General features: G+C 40.9%; 1 protein-coding gene across 1 annotated transcript in view; it reads right to left on the reverse strand.

Moving 5' to 3' along the window:
* FRY (FRY microtubule binding protein) overlaps positions 1 to 16,790 on the reverse strand; it is a 251,083-nt gene that overhangs the window by 193,148 nt on the left and 41,145 nt on the right. The gene's annotated exons all lie outside the window — the stretch shown is intronic.

Genomic DNA, 16,790 nt, shown 5'->3' on the forward strand with positions numbered 1-16,790 from the left:
CCCCCTTACCGATGTTAAAATCCAGTCACCCTACTCTAGCTGCTTCTCTCAACACCTAAAGTCACAGGGCACAGCACTGCTTGGTGCTGGCTACAGATTTGGTAAATTAATAAAGGCTTTAGGCCAGAAGTATCCAGTTTTTTCAGATACATGTATGAAGATCCCCATTTGTCTGTATGCATTTGTTTAAAGTTTTAAAAAGTTTTTAAATTTTTTTACTGTGACAAAATATATATAAGCATACAATCTAGCAGCATTAAGCACATTCACAGTGTTATTCAACCATTGTTATTTATGTTATGTTATGTTATGTTATGTTAGTTTTTGAGACCAAGTTTCATTCTGTTGCCCTGCGTGCCCTGGCATCCTAGCTCACAGCAACCTCAAACTCCTGGGCTCAAGAGATCCTCTTGCCTCAGCCTCCTCAGTAGCTGGGACTACAAGCATGGCCCTAATGTCTGGCTAGTTTTCTTTCTCTTTTTTAGTAGAAATGGCATCTTATTCCTGCTCAGGCTAGTCTTAAACTCCTGAACTCAAGGGATCCACTTGCCCTGGCCTCCCAGAATGCTTGGATTACAGGTATGAGCCACACCCAGTCTGCTATCTATTTTGTTAAGAGCCTCTCTGTGTCTTCACAATGCCATGAATTTTCAAAGAGTTCTTGACCGCAAAACACACTCAGACCTCCAACATATAAGATAGTAATTTCATTTTAGTATCTATTGTTTAAAACCATAATGACAAAGAGCCAATACTATGGCTTCAGTGACGCTTATAATGGCTCTGTACCAGAGAAGCAGCAATATATATTAGGAAAATGAGAATCTATGAGAATACATATATACAGGAGATCATAAAACTCAGCCAAAAGATACTGCTCAGTACACCTGTGGAGCTCTAGATGCTTGCAATAACTCAGAAGTCCACACCATGGGAGCCCGCATGCAATCCCCTCTTACCATCACCTGAAAGAGGATCCTGCCACAGCAGGGGAAGGAGGGTGACCACATCTACCTTCATTCCAAAGTTCCCATACCTAAAAGTGATTTTTTTCCCACTACAAATTGGGTGAGATGATAAACACAACAATTTATGCTTGGCATTAAACTTGGCATTTTCACATACACACAAAGGTAATAACGTTATCGCAAGTCTCACTTTCTCGGGGAAGCAAAGTTGATATAAGTTGGTGCTATACACCAAAGTCAAGTCCATTAGCCAAAAACCTGGGTTGAATGCCCCCAATGAAATAATACACTAAGTTTTCCTTACGTATTTTCACATAATATGCTGCCTTAATCATATTCTTTGAAGACTTAGTTCAAATGTCACTTCTAAGATAGCCCCTCCTCAGTTTTCCGGGGCAGAGTTAACCTGCTAGTTGTCACATAGTGCTCTGTTTGCACCTGTTCTTTTCAGCATTTCCACTGTGTTGTAACTTACCTATCTCCTCTATACCCCAGCACACAGTTCAAACTTAGGGTTTGCTAGATGGCTCCCTAGATACATATCCACTTGAAAAGAAGGCTTTGGGCACATAGAATTAAGTTTACATTTTAACATTACCAAGATTATCTTTGCATCAGCATAGCTTTTATCAGTGTAAGGAGGCCTAGGAGTGGGCCTTGGGGAGAAAATATCATGCTGGCTAAAAAAGAAAAAGAAAAGGAAAGATGGAGTAGGAGAGGAGAGAAGGGGAGTCAAAGGGGGAAAGAAAAACTATGAGGAAGCAAAGAAAGAATAGGAGGAGGAGGAGGGAAGGAGGGAAAGAGAGAAAGAGAAAATAAAGGAAGGATGGGGAAGAAAGGCAGGAGGAAAGGAAGAATGAAAAGATAAGAAGAGAAGAAAGGCGAGAGGCAAGCTTGCTCCAGCTCAACAGAGGGCCATCTGAGTACAGAGCAAAGATTAGGGAGGCTCAGACCTGCCCAAGAAAAAAGAACTGCAGACGGGAGGCTGTGCTGGAAGTTCCCAGTTGCATGGAATCCAAGGTCTGTACATGCTGGTTCTCAAAGAGCATAAAATAAGTAGTAAGGCAGAATTAACATGGAATAAACAATGGTTGTTTAACTGACAAGTTGAAATAGACTACGGCAAAGGGGCTCAAAATAATACTGTCATACGTCAAGTAAGAACAGAAAACTTCATATATTTTTAAGATTTATTTTTGTTCTGTCCTTTGGTTCAATTTTACTTATGTACTGAAGGTTCATGAACATATTCGTTTTGCAAAATAATTCTGAAAAACCACAACTTTGGGGTAATGGTTCCCTAAGCCATCTAAAGGTGGAGACTGTAGGTGGTGACTCTACCTCTACCAGATGCTCCAGCCTAGTGGGTGACAGAGAGCAAGAAAGGACCCAGGAAAACCTAAACACAGGGAAAGTTGGCATTGAACATCAGTGGTGCTCAAAGCACAGTGAAATGAAATGCAGGCTGGGCACTGTGGCTCCCACCTATAATCCTAGCATTCTGGGAGGCTGACGTGGGTAGGCTGCCTGAGCTCAGAAGTTTGAGACCAGCCTGAGCAAAGCAAGACCCCATCTCTACTAAAAATAGAAAAACTAGCTGGGTGTATGGCAGGTGCCTGTAGTCCCAGCTACTGGGGAGGCTGAGGCAGGAGGATCACTTGACGAAGCATTTGAGGTTGCTGTGAGCCATGACCCCACGGCACTCTGCCCAGGGCAACAGAGTGAGATTCTGTCTCAAAAAAAAAAAAAAAAAAGAAACCTAGACAAGTCCCTTCTGATGGAAAAAGCCAGTATGAAATAGTGGTTTTTTTTTTTTTTTTTTTTGAGACAGAGCTTCAAGCTGTCCCTCTGGGTAGAGTGCTGTGGCATCACAGCTCACAGCAACCTCCAGCTCCTAGGCTCAAGCACAGCTCCTGCCTCAGCCTCCCAAGTAGCTGGGACCACAGGTGCCCGCCGTAACACCCAGCTCTTTTTTGGTTGCAGCTGTCATTGTTGTTTGGTGGGCCCGGGCTGGATTCAAACCTGCCACCTTAGGTGTATGTGGCTGGCGCCTTAGTCACTTGAGCCACAGGCACCGAGCCATGAAATAGTCTTGATCAAACAAACAACTTAAACCTAAATCTGACCAAGCTTTTAGGTTTAAATACGGGAGTCAGAAGAATCTGTTATACTATGCCACAAAGATGCAATCAGAAAAATCCAGATTAACAGAAACTCAGCAGGAAAGAAAGATGTTTCTTCATTAAATTAAGTTTCAAGGAGGGAGACAAAGAGAGATGGAGGGGGATCCCGCTGATTTTCTAAAGTCTATTGCAATATGTGGATCTTACTGGATCCTGATTCAAACAATTTTTTAAAAGAAAATATGATGTTCATGAGGCAATTGGCAATTTGAACACTTACTGGACATTTCATAATGTTAAGGGATTATTATAATTAGCTTAATATTCTTTCTTTTTTTTTTTTTTTTTTTCAGTTTCTGGCCTGGGCTGGGTTTGAACCCGCCACCTCCGGCATATGGGACTGGTGCCCTACTGGTTTGAGCCACGGATTATAATAATTAATAAATTTTTAGGTATAATAATAGTTTTGTTCAAAGAAGAATTTTTGTTTCTTTAGAGATACATACTGAAATGCTCATTTAGACGTGAGATTATTAAGTTTCTATTATTTGCTTCAAATAATATTGAGGGAGGCACAAGGAGTACACAAATAGTGGTCATGAGCTGATAATCTTTGAAGATGATCTTGGTTGATGGTACTGGTCTGTTTGTGTACGTTTATGTTTGAAATACTCCATAAAACCCCAATCAAATAAAAAGTAAAAACAGGAGGTCATGATGTATAAGAAGAAAACCCTTGAAATGTCTCTTTTAAAGATGGTATAAGCTATTCTCAAACCTCGTGTCAATAGTACCTGTCCAATGTTTTAACTGTTCCTGATGAAGTTACAGACGGGATCCACTTTCCGTTTCTCCCATTTACAGATAGGACTTGGGTGGTGCACACCTCACCATCTGTGTGAGCAGCGAGGTGCAGCTCTCAGTCTGCACTCGGGGCTTTTTCTTTGAATTTTCTTTCCCTGAATTAAAGAGCTCACTGGATTATCTCTTGTGATAAAGAATTCTGGGGTCAGCACCCATAGCTCACTGAGTAGGGTGTTGGCCACAAACACCAAAGCTGGCGAGTTCAAGCCTGACCTAGTCCTGCTAAACGCCAACGACAATTGTAACAACAACAACCACAACAACAAAAATAACCGGGTGTTGTGGTGGGTGCCTGTAGTCCCAGCTACTTGGGAGGCTGAGGCAAGAGAATCGCTTAAGTCCAAAAGTTAGAGGTTGCTGTGAGCTGTGATACCATGGTACTTTACTGAGGGTGACATAGTGAGACTCTGTCTCAAAAATTAAAAAAAAAAAAAAGGGCTTGGTGCCTGTAGCTCAAGAGGTTAAGGCACTAGCCACATACACCAGATCTGGTGGGTTCAAATCCAGCCTGGGCTTGCCAAACAACAATGACAACTACAACCAAAAAATAGTTGGGCGTTGTGGCAGTCACCTGTAGTCCCAGCTACTTGGGAGGCTGAGGCAAGAGAATCACTTAAGCCCAGGAGTTTGAGGTTGCTGTGAGCTGTGATGCCACAGTACTCTACCGAGGGCGGCAGCTTGAGGCTCTGTCTCAAAAAAAAAAAAAAAAAAAAAGAATTCTGTAGGAGTTTCGGTATTTCTCTGGGGAAATAGCCAGATCCCTGTTTCTGCTTCTCACACCTATGGGCAGGTTCCAGACTTACCTACCCTCCTCTTAATGAAGGAAAAAGACTCTAAAAGCTCTTGTGTACACATCTTCCTAGAAAGGCCAGGGGAACTATCAACTTCCACTTTAATTTTAATCAGTGCCAGTGTACACTCACTACATTTCCACTTCACTATCTTTTCACACCAGGTATCTCTCCAATCTCTATGAGGAAAGAAAGATGGACAAAGGATGGGCCACAGGCAGTCCGAAGTCTAGAGAGAGTCTTATGTATCACGGGATATTTTATATCAGGAATACAAGGGTCTCATAGTAGATAAATCACTTTTGCCTATGACGTTTTACCAGCACCCCCAAAATTCCAAGGGTGCCCCACACACAGTGTAAGGTTTCACTAATCAAGATAGATCCATATTATTACTACCCTCAGACATATTTCAATAAATGTGTTTAACTCAGCAGTGCTACTGGAGTTAATATAAGATTATTCAGTTGGTTAAATATATCACCATCCTTGCCCGAGATTCTATTTTCATGTCTTTTAATTATTACAGCAGTTGGGTATAGCAGTTAAGCGCATGGGCTTTGAAATCTGAGAAGTCTGCATTTGAATCCTGGGTCCTTTACTTACAACATATGGACCTCACTTAACCTCTCTAAGCTTCAGGTATCTTTTAGGGAAACGGGGATAAATTATACCAACCTACATCACAGAATTGTAAGATGAAGGGCATACAGTACTCAGTAACTGGCTGCCACTAATTAGTGTTAAAATTCCTTTTAATATCATTAGAATTAGAATTAGAGAAGATTAAAATGTGTGCCCTCTTTCATAATGTTCAGAAGCTGAAACTAAGTTTTACATATTTTCCTGGGGCAGTGCATACCCCTGCTAACATTAATTAAAGCTTTAATTTCAGCTTCCTGGAAGCTTCCAAGTGTAACTAGAAATTTGTATTACAGAAAATAGGGAGAAAAAAACTATAAAGAGTAATTGCCCTTCTGTCTTAAAAAAAAAAAAGCCTAACATTATTACAATGGTTTTTATTCTTAATATGTAATTTAGTGGAAACCTTTTAATTTAATGGTGGGGTGGCTATAAACACAACCAAAATAAAAAAAAAGAACATAGCAAAACAACCAACCACTAAACTTCCCAAACCTTGAAACTACAGTGTTTTTGATTATAAAAACATGTTTATGCATAATCAGTCAAAGGCTTTGATACCAGCTGCAGTGAAATTTTATAATACAAATGTCTAGTCTGAGTAATTAACGAGAATTTCAGAACACAATTACTGCAGTTAGACTTTTTTTTTCTTTTTTTGAGACATTCCCATTCTGTTGCCTTCAGTAGAGTGCTGTGACTACATCATAGCTCATAGCAACCTTAAAGTCTTGGGCTCAAGCCATCCTCCTGCCTCAGCTCCTGAGTAGCTGGGACCATAGGCAATAGCCACAACGCTCAGCTAGTTTTCCTATTTTTACTAGAAATGGGATCTCACTCTTGCTCAGGCCAGTCTGCAACTCCTGAGCTCAGGTAGTCCACCCACCTTGGACTCCCAGAGTGTTAGGATTACAGGGGTGAGTTGTTTTTTCTTCACCACAGTGTGGGGAGATGCTGATAGGGAGATTCTGCATTCCTGAAGTGCCCTTCAGGGTAGAGCAGTGATTTTTCAATCGGTACACCATGAGAGGATCTAAAGGTCATTGATTAAATTATTTTTGAAAGAAGTTCAAAACATAGTGTGTGTATATATATATATATACAAACTCTTTTGTTGATTAAAATAATTTAAGTGTGCTATGAGATTAAAAAAAAAGGTTGAAAAACACTGCAGTAGAGAGCTCAGTACAGCATTAAATCCAGGACCACCAGCACACAGCAGTAGGTGCCCCTCTTTCAGTCTGAACCAAAGAATATGGGATTAAAAATGTTTTCATGTCTGAGATATTCTTCTCTTCAGATCCTATTTGTGCCAGCTTTGACTCAACTTTGGAAACAAACCTAAGGAGTGAGCCTGAGGACTCACAGCTCTGAATACTGCCGGTTTTTCCCCAAACAGCATCCCCAACATGAGGAACAATCAGGGCCCTAGGGATGTGATTCATCTGGAAGATGTACTCTGCTGCTGATTGTCTGAATGGATCGTTGAACTTCTGGCAGAAGCCTGAGTTGCTTGATGTCTGCCTCAGTTTGTCCAGGTAAAAATGAACATCACCCCAGGACACCCTGAATAGGTTTCTAATTAGAGCTCATGAACAGTAATTTAAACTCTTAGAGATCTGAGGAAGAAGCATGCTTAGAAAAACTGCCAGAATTATTTCTCCTTTGTTCTATTTAGTGATTAAAATTATCTTAAACAAAACAATATATGCTGACTTTTACCCAAAACATTGGAGAAAGAAGCCAAGACCAAGAAAATGATACAGAAAATATCTCAAACAAGTTAAAGGTACTAGCAGGTAAGATGCTGTCCGGGATTCCATGCCAGGAACAGCGAAGGCAGATACAAATCTGGAAGTATATTTGGCACATTTTTTAAAAGTCAGATCTCCTGAGATAATCTGTCCTATTTGAAATGGTTTTCCTCATTTCAGTGGAGCTTATTTCTCTGCCAAATTTAACAGTCCAAGTACAAATCCATTATTTGAACAGTGGAGGGGAAACTTCAATTAAATTTAGCTACAAAGTTAATCTTCATTTTAATTGAACAAAAGAGAGGTTCTCATGGGCATCCTTCTTCTTTAAAAAAAAAACAAAACTACAGCTGCTACCAAGAAAGGTAAAATGCAGCCTTTACTCCTTTGTTTCTGGGGTACATTCTATTTTGTTGGTGTTTTCAATTTTATTTGACTCGATATTCACGTCTAACTGCAGGCTACGTTCACTCCACAGTCCTAAGCGCATGTGGACGCGGCCACTGCTCACTCATCAGCCAGCCCCTCGTGTCACTGGTGTTCCACCTCCCTTCCTCCTGCCTCTCTCCTGGTGTCACCAGGCTCCAACCCTTTCATCTCAGTGCCTTCCCTGAGCACACTTCCCCCTCTGGCTGAGGTTTCCTCTCTATCCCTCCTCTCCAAAGGGCGGTCTACACTTCCTGTCTTCCTTTCCTCCCCCATTCTTGTGTCAACTACCTGCCTTTTCTCTCACCCCTAAAAAGAGTCTCCCTAGAGACCCCAATAGTTTTTGGGATTTTTTTTGGACAGTCTCACTCTGTCACCTCGGTACAGTGCCATGGTGTCACAGCTCACAACAACCTCAAACTCTTGGGCTCAAGCGATTTTCTTGCCTCAGCCTCCCAAGTAGCTGTGCCTACAGGTGCCCGCCACAATGCCCATCCATTTTTAGAGATAGGGTCTCACTCTGGCTCAGCCTGGTCTTGAACCTGTGAGCTCAGGCAATCCACCTCCGCCTGGGCCTCCCAGAGTGCTGGGATTACAAGCCACCACGCCCGGCCTGAGACTGAAAGCACCTGTAGTGAGAATAAGATGGAGTCTGTCAGGCTAGGGCAGACTTGACACAGCTGGTCTGGTCACCTCCTGTTTTTCATTTTTACCATTTTATAAATTCAACTCCCACCCTAATGATGCCTATTTTAATACTTTAGGAATTAACTTCTGAATTGGAAATATTGTAATTGTCACTGAGTTGTGCTGACTATTATTTAAAATAAAAGTTATTATGGTCTTTACTGTGAACCATTACGTATAAAACTTGTAATTTTGGAAATGGCAGAATAGTACAGTTTTAGAGAGATTACTCTCACTGTTCTCTGGAATCACTGGCCTTCTGACAAATAAAGTTTGGTGGACCTATCCCTGTCTCCATAAATTGGCTGACAGTGACAGGCGGCCGGCCCCTCTGTCTGGTAACAAGACCCTAATTTTCCAAATAGCAGGTCTGGTGACCCTTTTTCAGTATTTTTCTTTCTGGATCTTTCAGCTGCAATCAGACGCTGCTGGTCACCCCCTTGCTGCTTTGCCCTTTAGTCACCCCACCTCCTGCCTGCCCTCCTCCCTCCTCTGTGTCCTTCTTAGGCTTATCTTTCTCCTAAAATATTTGTATTCTCTAGAGCTGGATCATCTTGGGGAAGCCTACTGGAACCTTCTAACCCTACCTCCCTTCAACCCATGTGATTACAAATTAGGAATGGAGGAGAAATTCCCAAAGTCGCCAAAAAATGTCACCTAAGGGAATGTGTTTTAAGAACTTTTAAAAATTGTAATGTACTAGATAATACATCTAAACAACAGCCAAAAATACCTAATAAAACATAAGTTATATTACTGTTAGCGTGACCTATGGAAATCAAAACTTGTGGGAGTTAAAATCGCCACAGTGCTACAGTAAAGATTGCTGCTGCCGAGAACAGTATTGATGACTTTCAGAAATGTCAAAAAACAAAATGTGGTGTGAAAACATAACAATATTACATCATAGTGAATGTAAGGAATAAGCCAGCACTACTGAGTATTATGCCATTGTCACTGAATGTGTTTTTATTGGCATTTTCTATAAGTCTAAAACATGAGGATACAATTTCAGATGATGTTTGGTTTGTGTTAAAAAAAATCTCTTTGTAAATAGCAAAAAGAGCACATAATCAGAAAGACCTAGACTGAAAATACCTTAAGGAATAAGCTTTCCCTGGTTTTGCATTCTCACAAAGGGGAAACCTCCATCATCTCATAAAGTCACCAGACATGAAAATGAAGCCTTTCCAATGAATGAACTGAATTGGATATTAGTAAACTGATGTAAAAAGACCTTTGATATTTTTTTATTACTTCATGATGCTTTTCCCATTATCTGTTTGCCATGAGGTTCAATTGGACTTTTACTACCGTAGTGTATTAAATTTCATTTCACAGCTGAAAAATTCCTGTTTATGTTATTTATTTATTTACTTATTTATTTTTGAGACAGTCGTGCTCTGTCACCCTGGGTAGAGTGCTGTGCTGTTACAGCTCACAACAACTTCAAACTCTTGGGCTCTAGAGATCATTTTGCCTCAGCCTCGGAGTAGCTAGGACTACAGGCCACAATACCCAGCTAGAAAAGTCCTGTTTAGGAGCTACAAAAGAAATGTTTTTAAACTATATGATTCCAAATATACTCATAATAAGGAAAACAACTTTAAGTTGAACCATGTACAGAAAAAAAGTGAGTTCATGAGCTCATTTGAAAGATCACCTCATTTTTTCAAATCTTTCTTTTTTTTTCTTTTCTTTTGAGATAGAATCTCTCTCTGTTGCCCTGGGTAGAGTGCCATGGAACCATAGCTCACAGCAACCTCAAACTCCTGGGTTCTAGCAATTTTTTTTTCTGTAGCCTCCAGAGTATCTGGGAATATAGGCACCTGCCACAGTGCCCAGTTAGTTTTTCTATTTTTAGTAGAGATGCTCTCACTCTTGCTCAGGATGGTCTTGAACTCCTGAACTTAGGGTGATCCACCAGCCTCAGCCTCCCAGAGTGCTAGGACTGCAGGTGTGAGCCACCATGCCCGGCCTAAATAAAATCTTCCAACAATTATCTCTGGTTTTAGGCACTAATGATGTTTTGCTTCTGTGTTAGGGTAAGTTTTAAAGTTTCTGGTGAAATGTCTTGATAGATCATATAAAGGAGGTGGTAGGCTAAGCTACTTCAGTAAGAAACAGCTATTTTTAAAGTTATTTATTTATTGAAAATTTGAAAATAAGCCAGTATGTTGTCAAGCATGATATAAATATTCCCCATCTGACCAGCACTGTTTCTTAGTCTCCTTGCAGGACAGCATCACTACGCTGAACAGGGAGCTAAATCTAGAAATTATTTTTATTCTCTTTATATTTTCCTTACTTGGTTTGTTGAAGCCACAGCAGCCTATATTTAAAGAGGAGTTTGGCCAAAAGATCAGCCAATTGTTCTTCTGGGAACCTGACTTGAATCCACAGGGCAGAGGGACATTCAGGCTGGTGTTTCTGCTATTTACACATTTTTAGTTAAGGGACATGGAACATTTCCTTAGTATGGGCAGACTGGAGTATATGGCAGTGCAGAAAAACCACCAACTTGTAAACCTGAGTACGATAAAATATTATTATAAAATAGCATGTTGTTGAGGTTACTGAATGGTTATAAGGCTGTGAATATGATGAAATACAGTTTTGTGAAGTTCTACCATATAAATATTCAAACTCAGAGGCAGTCATTCTGTCCTTTAAGATAACAGGATTTCCCAATTCACAAATTCCTTAAACATTAAAACGGGTTCCAAATCAAAGGATCAGACAGCTTCAGATATCTATAAGCCTGCAGTCAGGCATCTGAAAAGGTGACACATGAGAGTATGGTTGAACATTCAATCCCTAAATGGTCCAGAGGTGGAAAAAAGCTCTTTTATACCTACCAGCAGAGTATGTCTAGCTTTGTCTGTTACCTGTCATCAGATATGGTCTAAATTCAGAAGAGGAAGCTGGGGTGAATATGCACTTCACTTGCCAAAGGTCTTGCTTGCTTAGAGCCACAACCCAATTCATCAAAACTACTAGTTTGTTGGTGAGCAGTCCTTATCACAGCCCAGCGTCCTGCTTAACTTTAGGGCTAACTGAAGAGCTGTCCCGATGCCAGTTCTGTAACATCGGCACAGGAGGAGCTAGAAGGCTGAGACATTCGCCAAAGATCACAGGTATGTCGATGACCATGACTGCCTGAACCTGGAACAAAATTAGCCTGCAGTAACGGTGTCAGTAGCTAATTGCCTGGCCTTTCGGTGTTTGCACCAGCCTCTGACTGATGCTCCTGCAGGTCTGGTCTTAAGGCATGACATATCCAGTGACAGATTCATTGATGTGCGATGCAACAGAATCTGGCATCCTGGGCTTGTCAGACTTTGTACTCCAAGACAATATTTTGCATTACTGCCAGTTTACTTTTAATTGTACTGTAAAACAGAAATTCCCTTCATTTGTTCCTTTCATGTCAACAAACCAGCTAGATCAGGTTCTGTTATTTTTAAAGCCTCCATTAAGCATGACACAGCGCCTTCGTGAATGATCACGGCTGGTCAGCTCACACCCCCTGCTCCAGACTCAGCCCAGGAGCAAGGTCTAAAAGATCCTGCCTGCATCTTGTCCACTGTTCATTCCGTGAACAAAGGCTATCAAGTCTTAAGCAATCCCCCAAATAAAAATCCCCATTATCACATCACTTTTCATCACAAAAAATATTTTTGAATTCCAGGGTGTTAGAGGATGATGAGACTCTCACTGTATCTGAGCCTCTGCTAAAGGGTAAGATGGAGTTAGGTGTATTGTCTTCTTTTGAAGTCAAGCAGATCTTTTCCAGATTTCAAAGTCTAAAGGGAATAAAGTAGTTTCTTCCTGAGTATGTCTCTGTCAAGCAAATTAGAATTTCTTCTTCTTCTTCCCGTTAATGCTAGACCAGATCCAGATGGAATTCCCAGCCTGATCCCTGATTTAGCTCCTTGAAGAACTTAAATGGACAATGGAAGACAATGGAAGATTAAATCAAGGTAGACTCACTAAGCCGTGAGTTTAAACTCAGAGAGGCAAGACTTAATTGTCCTTTTATTTCATTTATTACATACACTAGAGCTAAAATTAGGCCTGGCTATTATTACTTTATGAATGAGAAAACAGTGATAGATCATGTTTAAGTGACTTTGCCAGAAGCACAGGTTAGTGGCAAGGCTACGATAAAAAATCAAGTTTCCTGTGTATTTGCCCAGTCATAGGAAGGAGGGTAGATAAGAGAGGCCAGCCTGAGAAGTGTGGTTGAAATTTTCTCAACATGCTTTACTTAGTTGAATACACTTTGGGCCACCTGGCCTCCTAGCAGGGCCGGTGCTATGGTGTTCCTACTCGTTTCTGAGACTCCTACTCTGAAGAACCAGTGAAATTTCTCCTTTGAGAGCCTTTGAAAAGCAAGGTAGGTGGACTCACTTTGAATCCTTGGTTCTACTGCCTCGGTCTGCACAGGTCACAGTTCACACCTGAGTAAGTCTCAAGTATTTTGCTGAAAATACAATGAGCTGATGAGAAAGAGTGTGACTTCTTTGAGGACTTTTATTTGCCTCTGTCACCTCTTAGAATACAACACCCGGAGAGCCCAGACCAGGGCTGTGGGAAATGGCTTTGGCTACACTTCTGTCAGTGCCAGGGCGGGAGCTCGGATCAGTCATCTGATAGTATTGATGAATGGCAAGGGCAGGCAGCCAACTGCCCCGTGCAAGCCTCCATTCTGTCGGGTGAACACAAACAGAGGAAGCACCAGGCTGACTTCCAAGGAGATATACCAGAAAACCAGGTTAGCTGATCGCAGCTCCTAAGAGGAGGGTGGTGGTGAGGACAACTGAGTACTTTGTATGTGCTCGGGATTCTATCAGGGGCTTCATACATCACCTCTAATCCTCCAACCACTCTACCAACTAGGTATTGTTATGTCCATTTTGCAAAAGAGAAAAAAAGGAGATTGACTGGCTGGCCCAAGGTCATACAACACTAAGAAGGTGGAATCTGAAGTCAAGTCCAGATGAAAAGTCTGAATGAAAAGTTTATCTCTTCTTGTCCATTCATTTACAGAATGGAAAGGAACTCTTCAATTTTGAAAAACTGGAGCGCCTTGGTTTTGGAAAAAGAGTTTATTAAGAAAGTAATTGCCTTTGACTACATTGACAAATGCTATATAAATGGATAGATGCATAGGTACTCTGAGGCTGTCTGGCTACCGAGAGTCAGCTTGGCTCTCCACCTACTGCCGGGTGGAGGTGGAGGACAGGTGACCGTATCAATGAACAATGAGGTATCCTTAGATGCCCCAGGCAGGAGGCTGAGCACCAAGATCACTTGCACTGAGCACATCGTAGGTCATTCATCTTCCCAGTACAAGGACAGAACAAAATCCATTATTAACAGTTCAGAGGCTGGCAAAATGACCTTTGGAAACATACAGGTCCGACAAAGACATTCCGTTCAAGCTACTGTATGAATGCATCCTTCATGTATTCACACATGCATGCATTCAAGAAATATCTACTGTCTGTTATATGTAAAGCACTCTCCTAAACGTGGGACTATGAGATGTGTGCATGTGTATGTATGTGAGAAAAGATGCATCATTCACAGATACGGCCTCCAAGGAACTCCTCCAAGGAAGTGACAGGCTAACATGGTGCTTCTTCAACTTAAAAAAATTTTCTGCTCCCTCATCATAAGAAATATATTTTACACCATGGCTTGGTATGCACACACAACTAAAAGTTTCATAAGACAGTTACCCTTAAAACCTATCATATACTCTAATATCTTGCAGTTTATTTAGTCTATTCTAACAACTCTAATTCAATGGCGGCAGAATGGGTTTCATGAGAGAATGATATGGTGGTTCACGTAGAACAGTAGTTCTCAACCTTCCTAATGCTGCAACCCTTTAATACAGTTCCTTTTGGGGGGTCACCACAATCTGAGAAACTGTATTAAAGGGTTGTGGCATTAGAAAGGTTGAGAACAACTGAGATAGAGATTTCCAGGTATGGCAGTGTGCAGACAGCAGGGAAGAAATCAAGTAAACCTTTTCAGATGATGAGGTATTTGAGTTAGGCCTTAAAAGAGGGGCAGGATGAGGAGCTGAGCGGCATTCCAGAGAGGGGTCAGCATGCAAAAATGTGCCGTTGGAGAGAAACCTGGGTTCAAAAACATACCTAGTGGAAGTAAGATAAGCTTTGGCCAAATCAAGGAGTGAAAAAACTATGAAATGAAGAGTTTGAGCAAGAAATATTAAGGGTTAGGGTTGTGTTTAAAAAAATCTCACGGATGGGAGTCAGAGGAGGAGCAATTGGTGACCACAGAATCCAGTCACATTTACTGTCCTATAAGTGAGCAAATATAGAGACAGAAAATTACCAAGCATTTTCCAGCAGACAATAACAAGGAAAATGAAAGTCCTCTTTTTATAAGGAATAACAATCCTAAGATTGGATATATCTCTTTAGCTAAAACATCCAGTGTGTCTACCTGGCTGTCAGCACCCAGCAGAATCCCTCACTCTGGGCACACAAGGAGGATTTGCTGATGACGAAAGCGTATACTTTTCCTTTTCGATCTTTCTTACTTGGGGACATTTATCATCATAGAATGGAACAAAAATGTCTACTTCTAATTAAAAGAACATTGTGAGTTTAATTAGATATGTGAGTTTTTCAGACCTCTCCAAGAAGAAAAAAATGAACTCCACACAAGCAAATTCCAAGTTGAGTAAAGATGAAAAAAATTAAACCCCAACTATGTTATTTCATAAATTCTTAAATATCAGTAAACTCTTCTTGTGAAAACATGGATAGCTCAAAAGATGTCAGGACCTAGACTTATGAGCATCTCTTATAATTTTTGTAAAGCTTCCCAGTTCCTCAGGAAAATTCACCAGGATACACAATTTCAGAGAGCCTCAGCTGGTCATTTGTGTACTTTTCTTGTGCTGTGGGGCTGAAACAAATCTTCACCAGGCCTTCCCACTGTCTCCTTAAACGCCCTTATGTCCTCTGGAGCTGAGCAGCTTCCCTCCCTGCAGCAGGCCAGGGAAGCCCAGCTGCCTCAGTACCTCTCAAGGAGCCAGAGGGTACCAAGGATCAGCTGTGTTCTGGGCAGTGGGAATCTGGGGGCTTGGCTGACTCCAGGTACAGGAGAACCCCATGTCAGTTAGAAGTTAGCAATAGTATCTGTGATGATGTCTTTACACGAAGAAGATGCAAAGACTAGGAATAAAATGTGAAGGCCGTTCAGAAGGTGGTTCTGAGGACACCTGGCTTGAGTTTATATCAACACTCTGACCTTGGGCAATTACTTAACCCTTTCTGTACCAACTTTCCCCACCTGTAAATGTAATATAAATACTACCTACTTAAGGTCGTTGTGAAGATTAAAGGCCATAATAAATTAAGCACAGTGCCCGGCACACAGTGAATACACCATAAATATTAGCTATTATTAATTATAAAAGTACAAAAAACAAAAACATGAATGAATGGAAAAAAGGTATAGTACTAAGAATATATTGGAATAACTTACTTATTCATTTTTTAAAGTGATAAGATAGAGTTTATTGACAGGGAGAAAAAGACTGATAAGCATGATAAGCAAAAAAGGGCGAACAGAAGAGGGGTGGGGGTGGGGGTGTGGAATACAAGTGGGAAGCCCCTTACTGCAATGATTTAAGCTGTAAAAACAAGAAACATTTTCCATAACTACAGAAATTCAATATATGGAAAGGATTTTATGAACAGAATGCACAACACTGATCTCATAAAAACTTTAAAGCATGAATGTATTTGTGAATACATTCACAAATGAATACATTCACAAATAGATCTATGTCTATTTGACTTAATTAAAAAAAAAACTTTAAAGTGCAAAGCTCATAACTTTCAGGTAAATACACTTAACAGACATTCCTGGATTTTGATTCCCATACCATAAGTTGTGATTCCTACAAAGGTCATTTTTAACACATTGTGTTGTATATCATCTGCTACACATTTTCAGAGACTTGTGGCTCAATGAAATTGCACTTAATTATTTTAAGATATGATTCTGCAAAGCAAACTTCTGATTATCTTCTTATGCCCGAGTAACCTCACAGAAGGCACAAAGGTGGCTTCACAGAAACAGCTGGCGTCACTCTGAATTCCTTTCCTTTTCTCTTAGTGAGTGTGGCCCCTGCCAAGGTCAGAAGGCAACTAATCTGAATCTACCAGTGGCACTGTCTCCCTTCCCTACTTTAAGAGATAGAGCACACTTTATAGCCCAGTTAGAGCAATTAACGTAAGGAGGACCCAGGCCTGCCTGAAGTTCTAGCAGGAGCATTGGCACAGAAAGACAAGGACAGCCGAGGCCATCATCTAAGGAGAGACCTGAAGGTGAGAGAGTCAAAAATTTCCTGTCCTCCAATCATCAGAAATTGAAATGGTGTTTCTGAACGACTCACCAAAACACTTCTGCTGACAATATAATACTGAGATCATATGTTCTCAAACTGGAAGTCTAGACAGCCACTTGAACGGATTTTTTTTT

The sequence above is a fragment of the Otolemur garnettii genome, unplaced genomic scaffold (assembly GCF_000181295.1).
Source record: "Otolemur garnettii isolate 467f Iridium unplaced genomic scaffold, OtoGar3 scaffold00120, whole genome shotgun sequence".
Classification (NCBI taxonomy): domain Eukaryota; kingdom Metazoa; phylum Chordata; class Mammalia; order Primates; family Galagidae; genus Otolemur; species Otolemur garnettii.